The sequence below is a fragment of the Mustela putorius genome, unplaced genomic scaffold (assembly GCF_011764305.1).
Source record: "Mustela putorius furo isolate JIRA1106 unplaced genomic scaffold, ASM1176430v1.1 tig00003987_pilon_pilon_pilon, whole genome shotgun sequence".
Taxonomy (NCBI): domain Eukaryota; kingdom Metazoa; phylum Chordata; class Mammalia; order Carnivora; family Mustelidae; genus Mustela; species Mustela putorius.
The window spans coordinates 4,526,744-4,542,188 of NW_025422126.1; the positions used below are offsets into that span (position 1 = coordinate 4,526,744).

General features: G+C 44.4%; 1 protein-coding gene across 1 annotated transcript in view; it reads right to left on the minus strand.

The window, feature by feature from the left end:
• Positions 1-15,445, minus strand: part of FAM168A (family with sequence similarity 168 member A) — a 240,668-nt gene that overhangs the window by 220,764 nt on the left and 4,459 nt on the right. The gene's annotated exons all lie outside the window — the stretch shown is intronic.

Consider the following 15,445-nt stretch of genomic DNA (forward strand, 5'->3'; position numbering starts at 1 on the left):
GGAGGGGGCTGGGTGGAGCAGAGTGCAGAGAGGGATAAAAGCAATGCAATTATCATTATAAGACAGTGCTTGGATCCAGTGATAGAGTAGGAGATTTTATTTTCTACTTCATCCTTCTCTGGATTTCCCAAATTTTCTACACTGAACATATCTGACTTCTGTAATCAGAGAAAAGAAAAAAATATATAACAGCAGACACAGGACAGAGAAGACACACTTCCCAGCAAACATTCCCTCTAACCTGTTAGTAGGATGAATCATGGTCCACGCCACCCCCTGGTAACAGTCCCTGTTCCCTGCGGCTGGGTCAGTGGAGCCTGTGCACCCCAGTTCTGACCAGTGAAGTGAAAGGGGACATCTCCTGGTGGGAGGTGGGGGTGGGCTTTTAAGAAAGCTTGCCCTCTGTGATTAATAAGAAAAAAGAGGAGAGATAAGGAGGGAAGATTTTGGATGTCGTTGAATGATATTTGGATCTGCAGCAGCCACCTTGCCACTTGAGGGAAGATCTTGCCAAGGAGGGTGGGTGAGGGGAGAGTTGGCAAGGTCCTGGAGCGACAGGCCAAGCCACTGAGTCAACCTAGGGACTGTTCTGCTGGCTTCTTGTGAAGCAAGATTATGAAAATTCTACAGCTTAAGTTACTTTTGTTTTGTTTTAAAGTTTATTTATTTTGGGGGTGCCTGGGTGGCACAGTCAGTTACACCTCCAACTCTTGGTTTCGGCTCAGGTCATGATCTCTGGGTTGTGGGATGCAGCCCCAGGATGGGGCTCTATGCTCACTGTGGGGTCTGCTTGAGATTCTCTCTCCCTCTCCCTTTGCCCTTCCCACTCATACTCTCTCTCTCTCTCTCAAATAAGCAAATCTTTAATAAATAAAGTTTTGGGGGTTTCCTTAGTAATTTCTACATGCAGTGTAGGGCTAAAACCCATGAGCCTGAGATCAAGAGTCACACACTCTTCTAACTGAGCCAGCCAGGCACCCCTTAAGTCAATTTTGGTTAGAAAGACTCAATTACATCCAACAGCATCCTAAGTGGTGCAGAATATTTTTTCAAGTGTAAGGAAAGATATATCTGATGACCTTAGAGGCTCATTCATCCCCCAGACAGCTAGCTCAATACGTCTGAAGTAGCCCCATGATATCAGCCACTGGGTTTTAGAGGCTCCCCCCTTCTCATTAGGCTACTTGCTAAAGAGTGATACTTCCAAGGTGGCCTAGTCACATTGTTTCCTCCCCATACCCACTCTATTTAAAAGTTCCTTTTTTTTTTTTTTTAATAATTCACCTCACCAAAACACGTTTCTCCTCCATTTCAACATTACCGGAACAGGACCCTTTCTACTGGGACTCTGGCGACACTGCCGTGGGAAATGAGTTCCAGTGGCTGCCTGTGCCCTACTCTCCACCTGTAGGGTTCCCCCCTCATACCCTTTTTGGTAGTTGCACTGCTAAGTAGGGCTAGTGGAGTGTGTCCCATTCATGACAAAATATTACACAAGGAGGAAACCGAAAGATAGGGACTGGAAAACAGACATAAACTAGAAATGACCAAATGTCAATATTTACAGATTGCAACTGGCTCTGTCCTCTGGACCAGCCCCAGGTGGGAGCGGCAGGAGGTGAGGCCTGCTTGTGGAGACCTCCCCGGGAGGTCCACTCCTCAGGGCCCTCCTCTACCAGGACTCCTCTCAAGAAGTCACCCAGTTGCTTCCACCTCCCCAAAGAGTCAACTTTTGAAGACAGAAATCCCATCATGTCATTTCTTTGTCAGCTCCTGGCACTCAAGTGTGTAGCTCCTAGCTTCTTGCCTCTTCCCTCCGCCCCTCCAGGCCATGCCCTGTAAGTCCCAGGTCTCCAGGGCAGACCCCAGGTTATATTTTTTTCTAAAATTTTATTTATCTACTTGACAGAGGGGTGCCTGGGTGGCTCAAACATTAACCATCTGCCTTGGGCTCAGGTCATGATCCTAGAGTTCTAAGATCAAGCCCCACATCAGGCTCCCTGCTAAGTGGGGAGCCTGCTTCTCCCTCTCCCACTGTCCCTGCTATATTCCTTCTCTTGCAATGTCTCTGTCAAATAAATTAAATCTTTTAAAAAAAATTTTTTTATCTATTTGACATCTAGAGACACAGCAAGAGAGGGAACACAAGCAGGAGAAGAGGGAGAGGGAGAAGCAGGCTTCCCATTGAGCAGGGAGCCAGATGCGGGGCTCGCCATTCGGGACTGGATCCAAGGACTCTGCAATCATGACCTGGGCCGAAGGCAGATGCTAACTGAGCCACCCAGGCGCCCCCAGGTTCCTGGTTCTTACTGAAGCTTCCCACACACCTCGCCTTCTCCCATAGTACATAGGCAAGCCCAGGAGCATCTACCAACCACGAAGGCAACCTTACAGGTGCTACCCAAGCTGGGGACGGTCAGGTCACTTCGCCCTACAAAGGTGGCTCTAAAATGCCAACCCAGAACGGAGCCCGGTTTATCTGGTTCTGCACCCTGGCTTAAGTGTTGGCAAAGTCCTGGACTGACCTGAGTGCCTCGAACGCTTACCCAGCCTCAGGGGTTGTTTTTTTTTTTTTTTTTTTTTTTTTTTTTTTTTTTTTTTTTTTTTTTTATTTAGCCAAATATGGCCACAAGAGGAGAGGAGGAGCATCTACCAGAGAGCCCGATGCGGGACTCAATCCCAGGACCCTGAGATCATGACCTGAGCCTCAGGGGCTTTGGCCACCCAACCAGGAACAGCTCTGAGGTTTTCACCTGCTAAAGCCAAAGGGCCAGATGGAGATCTGCGGGCGCTCTCGAAAAGGCAGATAACTCCATATGCCTTTAAAATGACATTCTTTTTTTTTTTTTTTAAGATTTTATTTATTTATTTGACAGAGAAATAGCACAAGTAAGTAGAGCGGCAGGCAGAGGGAGAGAGAGAAGCAGGCCCTCTGCTGAGTAGGGAGCCCGATGTGGGACTCCATCCCAAGATGCTGGAATCACCACCTGAGCTGAAGGCAGCAGCTTAACCAACTGAGCCAACCAGGTGCCCCTAAAATGACATTCTTTAAATACTTGTTCAAATATATTTAATGGAGAGGAAAAGAAACTGTTTTACTAAATAAACAATAAAAATATATATATATGAATACATTTATAAATATAAGTAAATATTTATATTATGTGTATATGTACACATACACTGCTTGTGGGTAGCAGCTAGGAGCAGCTAGGCATGAAGGAGACTGGTGGTGGTTCTTGATCTGGGTCCAGTTACACAAGTATGCTAACATTGTGAAAGTTCATCAAGCTGTACTATTATGATTTGTGTACTTTCCTGCAGGTATGTTATGTCTCAAGAAAAGTTTATTTAAAAACCAGTGGTGGGGCACAAGACTGGCTCAGTTCACCCTTAAGCATCCAACTCATGGTTTCAGCTCAGGCTGTGATCTCATGGATGGTGAGATGGAGCCCCAAATAGGTTCCATGCTCAGTGGTGAGTGTGCTTCATTCTCTTCCTCACCCTCTGCCCTTTCCCCCCACTTATATGCACACTCTCCCTCTCTCACTAAAATAAATAAATAAACCTTTTTTTAAAAAATCGACGGTAATGATGAGTCAAGCACTGTACTCCTTATGATCAGAATAAGAGATGTATTCATCAAATGTGACGTAAGTTTTTGAGAATTTTAAAAAATTCCAACCTTTTTAAAAAAAGATTTTATTTATTTATTTGACAGAGAGAGAGAAAGAGAGATCACAAGTAGACAGAGAGGCAGGCAGAGGGGGACGGGGGTGTGGGGAGCAGGCCCCCTGCTGAGCAGAGAGCCCCTTGTGGGGCTCAATTCCAGAACCCTGAGATCATGACCTGAGTAGAAGGCAGAGGCTTAACCTACTTAGTCACCCAGGCACCCAGGTTTTGAGAATTAATAGGTAATATATTCACAAGTTTCAAAACTCAAATGATACAAAAGGGTAAATGAAAATCTCTTCTATTCCTGTTCTTCAGCCACTCAGTTCCCTCCTATAACAGTTATCTAATACTGTGCATTAAATTGGCCCAAAACCCAGCGGCTTAAAGCAGCAACCACTGTATTTGCTCAGGACACTGTGGGTCAGTAATTTGGGCTGGACACAGCTGGATGGTGCTTCTGTTGGTCTGGCCTGGCATGAGGCATGCTGCTTTGGTCCTTTGGCTGAAGGACTGGGACTACAAGGTCTACAATGGCCTCACTCCCATGCATAAGGCTGGCTGTCCAGGGACCCCTCTTTCCCTGTGATCTCTCATCCTCACAGAGGCTTCTCTGAATGATGGTAAGAATGGAGGGAAACTGCAAGGCACCCTGTGCTGAGAATTCTGAAATCACCTCAGTTGCATTCTACTGGTTAAAGCAAGTTACCTGGCCAGACAGACTGGGGAGTCGAAAAAGCAGGCTCCACTTCTTGATGGAAGGGACAGCAAAGTCCCATTGCAAAAGGTCACAGACACAAGGATTGGGAGGAATTTATGGTCATCTTTTTTTTTTTTTAAGAATTTATTTATTTATTTATTATTTATTTATTTATTTGACAGAGATCACAAGTAGGCAGAGAGGCAGGCAGAGAAAGAGGAGGAAGCAGGCCCCCTGCTGAGCAGAGAGCCCGATGTGGGGCTTGATCCCAGGACCCTGGGGTCATGACCTGAGCCAAAGGCAGGGGCTTTAACCCAGTGAGCCCCCTCAGGCATCCCTGTGGTCATCTTTTTGCAATCTACCACATCTCCCATGGAAATCTTTACATAGCCCTCTAGAAGTATTTTGCACATATTTAAACAAATGGATGTACACATATATGTGTATGTATATGTATGGTTTTTTTTTTTAAGAAGGCTCCATGCTGGGCAAGGTTTGAGCCCATGACCCTGAGATCAAGACCCAAGTTGAAACCAAGAGTCGGATACTTAACCGACTGAGCCACCTAGATGCCCCAATATATATGCAAATATATAGAAAAATCCATATATGTGCAAATGCCTTCACTTCACATTAGAAACCTAAGAGCTTTTCCTAAATTCTCCCTTTCCCTCAAGCTCTACACCCAGTCCATCAACAAGCTAATAAAAACTCCAAAATGCACACAAAGTCCATGCACTTCTCACCAACTCTTTCTTGTGCTTGTGAAGTCACCCTTGACTATTGCTGGCATGATACTAGTGGTGATTCAGATCCTTACGCAGGCCATGGGAATCTTTCACAAGGTCAGGCCCTCCTGCCGGCGTCACTCTGAATCTGATGGGCACACTGAGTTCTTTCCATTCCCTTCTCATGTTCAGTTATTGTCCTCAAAACATACACACACACACACACACACACACACACACACACACACACACACTAAAGAAAGCACACATGTGAGTGGGGAGGGAGGGGCACAGGGAAAAAGAATTTTACGCAGGCTCTACAGTCAGTGTGGAGCCTAACATAGGGCATGATCTCATGACCCTGAGATTATGACCTGAGCCAAAATCAAGAGTCAGATGCTTAACCAACTGAGCCATCCAGGTGCCCTGTCAAAACACATAAATATTTTCCATACGGAGAGATGGAGTATGGAGCCCTAACTCCAGCCATGAGCTGTGGCAGAATAGTGACCTCTGTTCTGGTATATCACATGTGAGGGAATTGAGGCCTTGGTGTCTTTTTTTTGCAGGCAGAGCTCAGTTAGTACCCATTTTCATCAACTAAGAATGTTGTCATGATGTGACTTCACTGCTTCTGGGAGGTTTCCTGGCTAGAATGCAAAATTTTCCACTTCCTCCCTAGGGACCAGATATAAAGAGGGGATGTCATTTTCAGAACACCAGGATCCAGTGTCACCCTTTGCCTAGAACATTGGTATCTACTTACCCTACATTTACCTAACCAAAGGAGCCATTCAAATGACTTCTTCCTGAATAAAGTTCTCCTCCCAGGAGTCTTGCTGTCTTAACCCAAATGTATTGGATATTGTTCTCAGCAGCCCTTCCTCCCCTCCTATCCCTTCTTTTTTGGAAACAGAACCTACCCTAGATGGACACATGACAGAAACTGAGCCAATCAGAATCCTTCTCTGTGACTTTTTTCTTCCCAGAGCTGGCAGATAGAAAAGAATACAATAGACACACAGAGCCTGGGGTAAAGAACGAAAACATACTTTTTGCTTAAGCAAGAGTCAGCTTTCTGCATGTACAACCAGAAACTGCCTCAGATAAGCTGTTTATGAAAGTTCCTCCTGATCAGGCACTCATCTGTAAAGGGTCAGGATTTATGCCATTTTTATGACTAGAAGATAAGTATCTAAAATATCCACACTCCTCCTGCTAAAGCATAACTCTAAAATGTAATCTCAAAAATACGTACTGTTGTCATCAAGTTTTCTTCCCATTTGGAAGTGGGATGGGCTGCCGAGGCAGGATGTGTATGAAAGGGGCCATGGGACAATAGATTGCAAGCCACAGTCAGGTCTTAAGAATATTCTGACAACATTCTGAATATAGATTGCAAGCCACAGTCAGGTCTTAAGAATATTCTGACAACATTCTGAATATTTTTGCACAGTCAGGTCTTAAGAATATTCTGACAACACCAGGACCATGAGTCCTACCTAACCTCTGCACCCTACCCAACCAGTGTATTGGAAATGTCAATGGCAGGCCCAGATACAGACATGACCTGTAAATATCCAACAAGACTGACCAAGGAAGCTGGTGCAGCTGGATACACATCACTGAGATCAGCCAAAGGGACAGATGTGGGAAATTCTGGAGTCCTTCAAAAAGCCCTCACTGAGGAGACATGGCTACAGATGATGAGTCTGAGTGAGTATGGGTCCTACCGGGCCTTCTGGACTCTCAACTGCCTCTCCTTTCCTTCATAACTGCATCCCCAGCAGGAACATAATACCTGATACAAAGAAGCATTTGGTAAAACTTGGTTAAACTAGTAAGTAAATCAGTAGTCCCCACTTAATTCCTAGATCAGCTGCATTTTTGAGAAGCAGCAAATAAGCCCAGGGCTGGATAGCCACATCCACAAAGAACATGAGAGAGCATACCCTTTTTGAAAAATTCAGTCATCCAAGTCTACTTCCTGATGGCGTGGGTTCAAGGGCCCAAGGAGTGTTGTGAGGGTGGAGCAATCAGAGGCTTCTACAGGCAGGGTTTGAGGTTTCCTTGATAGCACAATTCCTTAAAAATTCAGTAGACCTTTGGTCTAATTGGTTCTAGTCAGTTCCAGTGTGAGTTATCACAGCCAAAGACCTTATCTGGACATGGTTTTCAAGTCTGGAAATTCTGATATTTTCCTTATTGGCCATTCTCCCAACTGGATGATGGCTCTCTTTGGATCTGATACAATACACATCCTTCCTTGCCAACAAGCCCACTGCTTTTCTGAAGAGGGCACTTGTCTTAACTCCTCCTTAGGCTGCCACTTTGCAGTTAACCCTCTTAAGTGCTTTGGTGCAGAGCAATGGGTTTCTGCAAAAACTCTATGAAACTCAAAATTAAAGGATTCTTGGTCTACCCAGATTATAGGTAATAGCAAAGTGTTCCTCCCTTAGTAAAGCTGTACAGAGTAGCTAACTCCAGTTTGAGCTTCTGTATTTCTTTCTCTCTACTAGGATTTTGCTAAAAGTAGCAAGAAGGAGCCAGAAAACATCCACATAATAAATTTCCCTTCCTCTCTACATTGCTATGCTGCATTGCTACCTCAAGTAGCCTATGATCTGCCTTTCAAGGTGAGGTAGCTAGTGCCTGAAACAGCCTGGATGAACCATCTCTTCCAGGATTCACAACCATGTACTACCCTCCCTTTAAATCTGGGCTGGTCCTGTGACTAACTTTAAAACCTTAAGAAGGTCTGGCAGCTTTCACATTTGCCTAATTGGGATTCAGCTACCAGGTAAAGAAGCCTAAGCTAAGTCACATGGAGAAAGAGGTGACAGCCCTTCCAGCCATACCACTCACACATGCGATGAAGTCATCCTTGATATTCCATCACCAGCTACCATGGACTCATTGAAGACCCCTGTGAGACCAGCAGAAGAACCACCCAGTTGGGAACGTCACAGTCAACCCACAGAATTAGAGAGGTATTAAAATGCTCATTGTTTTAACCATCAAGTTCAGGGATGGTTTGCCACACAGTAACAGGCAACTAACACACAATTTTTTTTTTTAAAGATTTTATTTATTTATTTGACAGACAGAGATCACAAGTAGGCAGAGAGGCAGGCAAAGAGAGAGGAGGAAGCAGGCTCCCCGCTGAGCAGAGAGCCCGATGTGGGGCTCGATCCCAGGACCCTGGGATCATGACCTGAGCCAAAGGCAGAGGCTTTAACCCACTGAGCCACCCAGGCGCCCCTAACACACAATTTTTTGATCAAAAGTTTTACTACTGTGTAACAAGAGTCACAAGCTTTCCAGTCTTCAAAGCCTGAGTCCTTGCCATCTGCAGCCCAATACACTCATTAATTAAGCACCTCAGTTTTATCACTTGCAGTGCTCTATTTCTAGATGCCAAATACAGCATTAACTAGAATGAGATTTATCTGTGACAGAAAAATTAAAGTGATAGTGGCTTAAACTAAATATTAATTTCTCTCTCACATAAATTTATCCAGGAAATAAATAATCTAGAGCTGACTTGACCCTCCACTGTTTCAGGGACCCCGTTTTTTTTTTTCTCTTGTTCTACCATCCTCAACACATGATGTTTCTCTCATGATCCAACACGGCAGCTCAAGCTTCAGCCATATGGCTCCCTTTCAACCAACAGAAGGTGAAAGGGATAAAGAAATGTATGTCTTTCCCTCAGGGACATTTCCTGAAGTTGCAGAGGACACTTCTGTCTATATCTCATTTGCCAGAACTTACTCACATGGCCACAATAAACTGGATGATATGCTGAGAGAGGTGATCTTAATTCCAAATGGCTATGTGTTCTAATGTAAATCAAGGGTTCTACTAAGCAAGAGAAGAAGAATGAATATTAGGGGTAAACTAGCAGTTTCTGCCACATATTGCTCTGATTACACTGGCTTTCTAGGCAATCCTGTTTTCTGGAGAGCACGTCTTCTCCCCTGTTCTTATTATTCATACTTCCTTTGTCAATTACAGAAGAAGAAGAGGGAGAAGGAGGAGAAAAAGGAGGAGGAGGAGGAGGAGAAGAAGGAGAAGGAAGAGGACTCAGAGTCAAGAAACACACCATTAACAATTCTGCATAGTTTAGTAGAATGAAAGCTCCTGTCAGTTTCACCCTGAGATAGAAGAAGATAAAAGTCCAGAAGTACCTGAGGCCCTGATACATCTAACTCCATGATTTGGTCCATCTTCTGCCTAACAGTAAACCAGCTAGGAAATTTAAAAAATCAATGTTCAGATCAAAATAAGCCACTCTCTTATATCATGAGAAAGATCCACAATTCATAAAAAGTCAAATCCATTCAAAGAAAGCAAATCTATAAAAGTACAAGTGGAAAAAGCAAAAGTAAATTTAAAACCATACAGGCAACAAAAGACTCAGGACCTTCATATAGAACTCCATGGCCCATATGAAGAGTCAGATCAAGTCTCTGGAGGAATGTTAGCTAAAGATGAAAGACCTGATAGGTTACCTTGGAAAAGGAAACATGGGTAATAGGTTGGAATCAGGAGGTGGAGACAGTATTTATGACAAGAGGAGCCAGGAGGATATTGACTAATGTTGAAAAGTCTAGTGTGCATTGAAATACCCAAGATGGAGAGACACATCAAGTCTACATCAACATTGCTAGAGAGGGAAACAGAAAAGCCAACATGACAGGTCATCTTAAAAGTCTTCAGGCAGGGCGCCTGGGTGGCTCAGTGGGTTAAAGCCTCTGCCTTCGGCTCAGGTCATGATCCCAGGGTCCTGGGATCAAGCCCTGCATCGGGCTCTCTGCTCAGCGGGGAACCTGCTTCCTCTTCTTTCTCTGCCTGCCTCTCTGTCTACTTGTGATCTCTATCTGTCAAATAAATAAATAAAACCTTAAAAAAAAAATTCTTCAGGCTGATGGGCACCTGGGTGGCTCAGTGGGTTGAGCATCCAACTCTTGATCTTGGCTTGGGTCATGATCTCAGGGTCACGGGATTGAACATCGGGCTCAGCGGGAAGTCTGCTTGAGATTCTCTCCCTCTCCCTCTGCTTCCTCCCTCCTCTCTCTCTAAAATAAATAATTTTTTAAAAAGATTTTATTTATTTAATTGACAGATAGAGATCACAAGTAGGCAGAGAGGCAGGTGGGGGAGGGGAGGGAAGCAGGCTCCCCGCTGAGCAGAGAGCCAGATGCGGGGCTCGATCCCAGGATCCTGGGATCATGACCTGAGCTGAAGGCAGAGGCTTAACCCACTGAGCCACCCAGGCACCCCTAAAATAAATAAATTTTTAAAAAATTCTTCAGGTTGAGCAAATCTCTATTGAAAAAGTGTGGATCAAAATCTTCAGGGAAGAGGAAATGAAGTGCCTGAACTTGTCAAGAGAAAGAAATGGGGTCTCTTGAGGAATTATCAGTCCAGGAAGATCATTTTTTGGAGCAAGAGGAGGAAAGTCCTAGAGAAAATGACAAGATGAGCATGCAAATGAAGAGCTGAAGACCTTCAGGGTGCAAGACAAAAACCTTGAAGAAAAGCTAGAGAGCATCATTTATCCTTCTCAAAACTGAATTACTTCTCTTGAAATAAAAGGTCAAGATCATTGGACAAGAGCACAGGAGGCGCAAGGAAACCTTTTTATCTCAAGACAGGAGATTGCAAGCATGAGACACAGAACAGTGGAACCAGTAATTAAACTTGGGCTTCTAGATGATGATTCAAACAGAGCAGTTTTCAGGGAGCAGTTGTTCTGAGCATGGGGTGCTATGTCCTCTGAGATGGGAGGGTCTCAGGTCTCCTCCCATCAGAAAATCTGGTGTTTCCAGGAGATTCAAATGGAAGTTTAGGACAAGAAGACATGTACTTCCTCCCTGTATCACTGAGAGTTCTGCAGAGAAACACAACCAGTTGGCTACTTATGCATATATAAAGATTTATCTCAAGGAATTGACTTACGTGATTGTGAGCTCTGGCTCACAATCTGTAAAGCCGGCCCATAGGCTGAAAACTCTCAGGCAGGGAGGGTTTAAACTATAATCCCTAGACTGACTATGCACAGCAGTCTTCTTCCTCAGGAAAATCTAGGTTTTGCTTTTAAGGCCCTTCAATTAATTGGATGATCTTCAAGGATAATCTCCTTTACTTAAAGTCAACTGATTATAGAGGTTAACCGCATCCACAAAATAGCACACAGCAACACCTAGATTAGCATTTGATTGAATAACTGGGTACTATAGCCTAGCCAGGTTGACACATAAAACTAACCCCTCTGCTCCAAGAAGACTGGATGAATGAGCGCCCTCACCCGTCCTGCCCCAGGTGGCTTCCCACCAAGAGGTAGTTGTGCTCCTTTATCCTCCTCTCTCATGGGCTGGGTTTTTCTCTGGACATTCCCATCCAGGAAATGGAAGTATGTCACCTTCTGGGTTCATTGAGCCTCCGCATAACACTTCTACTCAAATGAAACATGAAACATGAAGGACCTTACACCATTTCACTTAATTTTTCTTCAAAATTATTTTTGAATTATCTACAATATTCTTAGTTTAAAAAACTTTTTACTACCCAACAATAAAAAATAAATAATCCAATTAAAAATGAACAAAAGATTAGCATCAACAGGTCTTCAAAGAAGATGTACAAATGGCTAATAAGCACATGAAAAGATGCTCAGTATCGTTGGCCATTAAGGAAATGCACGTCAAAAACCACAAGATAACACTTTTCCCCTAGTTAAAACAACTATAATAAAAAAAGATGGACAATAACAAGGTTGGTGAGGAACTGGAACTCTCAGAGGCTGCTGATGGGATTATAAAATGGTGCAACTGCTTTGGAAAATAGTTTGACAGTTCCACAAAATGTTAAACATAGAGTTACCATATGACCCAGCAATATCACACCCAAGAGAAATAACAACATATATCCACACAAAAATTCTCACAATATTCTTAGCAGCATTACTTATAATAGCTAAAAAAGAGGAAGCTACCCAAATGTCCATCAACTAATGGATATATAAAATGTGGTATATCTATACAATTGAATATTATTTGTCAATGAAAGGGAATGAAGTACTGATTTATGCTATAACAGGAACCCTGAAAACATCATGTTAAATGAAAGAAGCCCATTACAAAAGTCCACATATTACATGATTCCATTTATATGAAATGTCCAGAATAGGTAAATCCATAGAGACCAGGTAGATAGCAGCTCTTCCCAGAGGTGGGGGGAAAGGGGTTTGAGAGTGACTGCTAAAGGGTAAAGTTTCTCTTTGGGATGAGAAAATGTCCTGAAATTGGGTAGTGGTAATGGTTGCACAACTCTGAATATATAAGAACACTGAATTGTAGACTTTAAAAGACTGAGGCGTGCCTGGGTGGTACAGTCCATTAAGCATCCGACTCCTGGTTTTGGCTCAGGTCATGATCTCAGGGTCCTGGGATCAAATTTGCATTGGCTCATGCTCAGCACAGACTCTGCTTGAGTTTCTCTCTCTTTCTGCCCCTCCCGCTCATTCTTTTTCAAATAAATAAATAAATATTTTAAAATAAAATAAAATTTCATAATAAAATAAAATAAAAATTTAAAAATAAAATAAGACTGAATTTTATGGTATCCATATCACTAAATTATTATTTGAAAACCTTTCACATAACTGGTTTTTACTTCTGCTCAAATTGCACCTTATTACAAATTTCAGAATTTTTTTTTTAAGATTTTATTTATTTATTTGACAGACAGAGATCACAAGTAGGCAGAGAGGCAGGCAGAGAGAGAGAGGAGGAAGCAGGCTCCCTGCTGAGCAGAGAGCCCAATGGGGGGCTAGATCCCAGGACCCTGAGATCATGACCTGAGCAGAATGCAGCGGCTTAACCCACTGAACCACCCAGGCGCCCCAAATTTCGGAATTTTAAACTAGAGATAGCATGTTATTTTCATGATAGCATACTCTCTAGAAAATAGAAGTAGTAAATTTTAATTTGATGAGTCAGTCCACTATTCTCTAAACAATATATTGTATGGGCTGTTCAACCACTAGAGACATTGGAAATAGCAAAATACTTTTTTTTTCCCCTCTGTCAATAGTTCTGTGCACTAGTTATGAGAGAAACCTGAAAGTTGTTTGTGAGCTTAATCTACATTTTAGTAGATTAAACAAACCACCTCTCAAAGCCAAGACTCTGGGAGCTAGGATTCCTGCTATGCTTACAGAGTCTCTCACCTGTCAGCTTACACTCTTTCCAATGGTCTACACAGCTCTGGAAGTTAAACAAAACAATCTGCAGTAATTGTCACAGCTTTGGGGTCTACAAACTCCTAGGAATTATATGCAAAACGTGATATGTGTGTGCATTTTTTTTCCCTGTGTAGAGCCTATACCTATTATCAGCTTCTCAAAGACGGTTGGGGAACAATATTTCAGAGACACAAGCCAGATGGGGCTGCATTTGGATTCCGTAACAGGATCAGTGGTTTTAGTTTACCATGCACCATTCCCTTTTTTCTTGCCATAGCACCTGCTCTTTGGGGAGTGTTGTTGGGGGGGGGGTCCTCCCTCTGAAATCCACAGTGCTGCTGGAGAATCTTCCCCTTTCATCTAGTTGCTAAATCCAATGTCATCTAGAAACTGCACTGTTCCCCCATTCTTCTAGGACACCAAATGGCTCTTCAGAGAGGAGCAAGGAAAGTTGGGGAGAGGGCTGGATTCCCCAGTCCCAGATTTCCTGAGGCTAGCTCCACTCCTCCCTGCCTCCCTTCCTTCCCTCCTTCTATCTTTCCACGCTTCCTCCTTCTCCTTCCCCTCTTTACTCTTCCTCCCTTCTTCCTTCCTTCATTCTTTCCTTCCTTTCTTCCTATCCTTTCTTCTCTTCCTCCTCCTCTTTGCCGTCTTTCTGTCTTCCCTTCTTTACTCCCTCCCTTACTCCCTTCCTTGCAGCTAGAGGCTCAGATTTTAGCCCGAAGGCAGGGGTGGGACATTCCAGGCAGAGAAAGGCACAGGGTCAGAAACAGCGTGGTTTAGGAGAGGTGGTTCCTGGGGCTGCACAGAAACGGTGAGCTCAGCAGCTAATAGGATTGGCCACGGCGAATCCCCCAGCAAGGCACGCGCTGTACGAAAGGACGAAGCGCCAGGGTGATTCAAGGTCAGGATTACAGAAACTCCGAAGCGAGAAGGAAGCTTAAAGAGCCAGGCGGTGCAGCCAGGCTGGGATGATGGCACTGTCCTGCCTGGCAGGAGAAGGCAGATTTAGCCCCGCCCCGACCCAGGGAGCAGGACTGGCCCAGCCCCTCCACTCTGGGAATCTTAGACAAACGTAACCAAGACCACCTCTGAATCACGGATGATTTGTTATCCAGCGAACTGAATGACAGTCGGCGACTGAGATAAGTCGGGAAAGTTGGGGAGTGCCTAGAGAGAGAGGACGATTTTCTCTGGGACTATGTGCCTCCTCTTTGCCTCCCCCTTCCGGCTCCCACTTGGTAGCACCTTCCCTGATCCCCTTATCTCTTAAGGCGCTCAGAGAAATGCCCCCCAGCAGGAGCCTTCTGGGAAATGCTACTCTGACTGGCCAGGAACCATGAGTCCCGCAGCCCCGGTAAGGAACAGCCCTCTGGGACAGGAAGAAGGGCCTAGGGTGGAGTGGGTGCCCCTCTCAAATAGGGTTTGGGTCCAAGAGCCCTTCAGGCCCCCCCACAGTCCCTGTTCTCTGAATGACATCCTAGGTCTGCTCTTAGGTGGGTGCTTATGGGTTTGAGCTATTCAAGGAAGTGATCATGGAGGGGCAGACCCCTCCATGGTGGTAGACACAGAAACAGTCTTCTTTTCCCAGTTGGTCCTCCTGCAATCATTTTATGCCCTAGAAAGATATTTTGAACCCACAAATCAGACCACCTAACTCTTGAAACCCCTACCCCCAATCTCCAGCCACTATAAGAGCTGTAAGAGCTCATAAGAGCCAAGCAAGTCATGAGCCCATCATCCCAGGCTTCGTGTTACATCCTTGCAAACCCTACAGCTCCATCCCTTGCCACTCCCCATGCCCTCCCCATCCCTGCACTCTATTTTCCGAACACACTGAAGTACTGGACATGCTTTTGAACTTTCTGATCAGTGCTCATAGGATTCTCTTAGCTGTCCCCTGGGAAACTCCTACTCATCCCTCAAGGACCCTTTTTAGCCTCCTCGGGAGGCCTTCCCGAACCTCTTGGGCAAAGTGAGACTCCTCTCCCACGGTTAAATCATATCCTGTGTTTACATTTAGCCTCCCCCCACACCAGACTGGAAGCTGGGGAAGGAAGGAGGAAAGGCCTTGTCGGATGCTCCTTTGTGCCC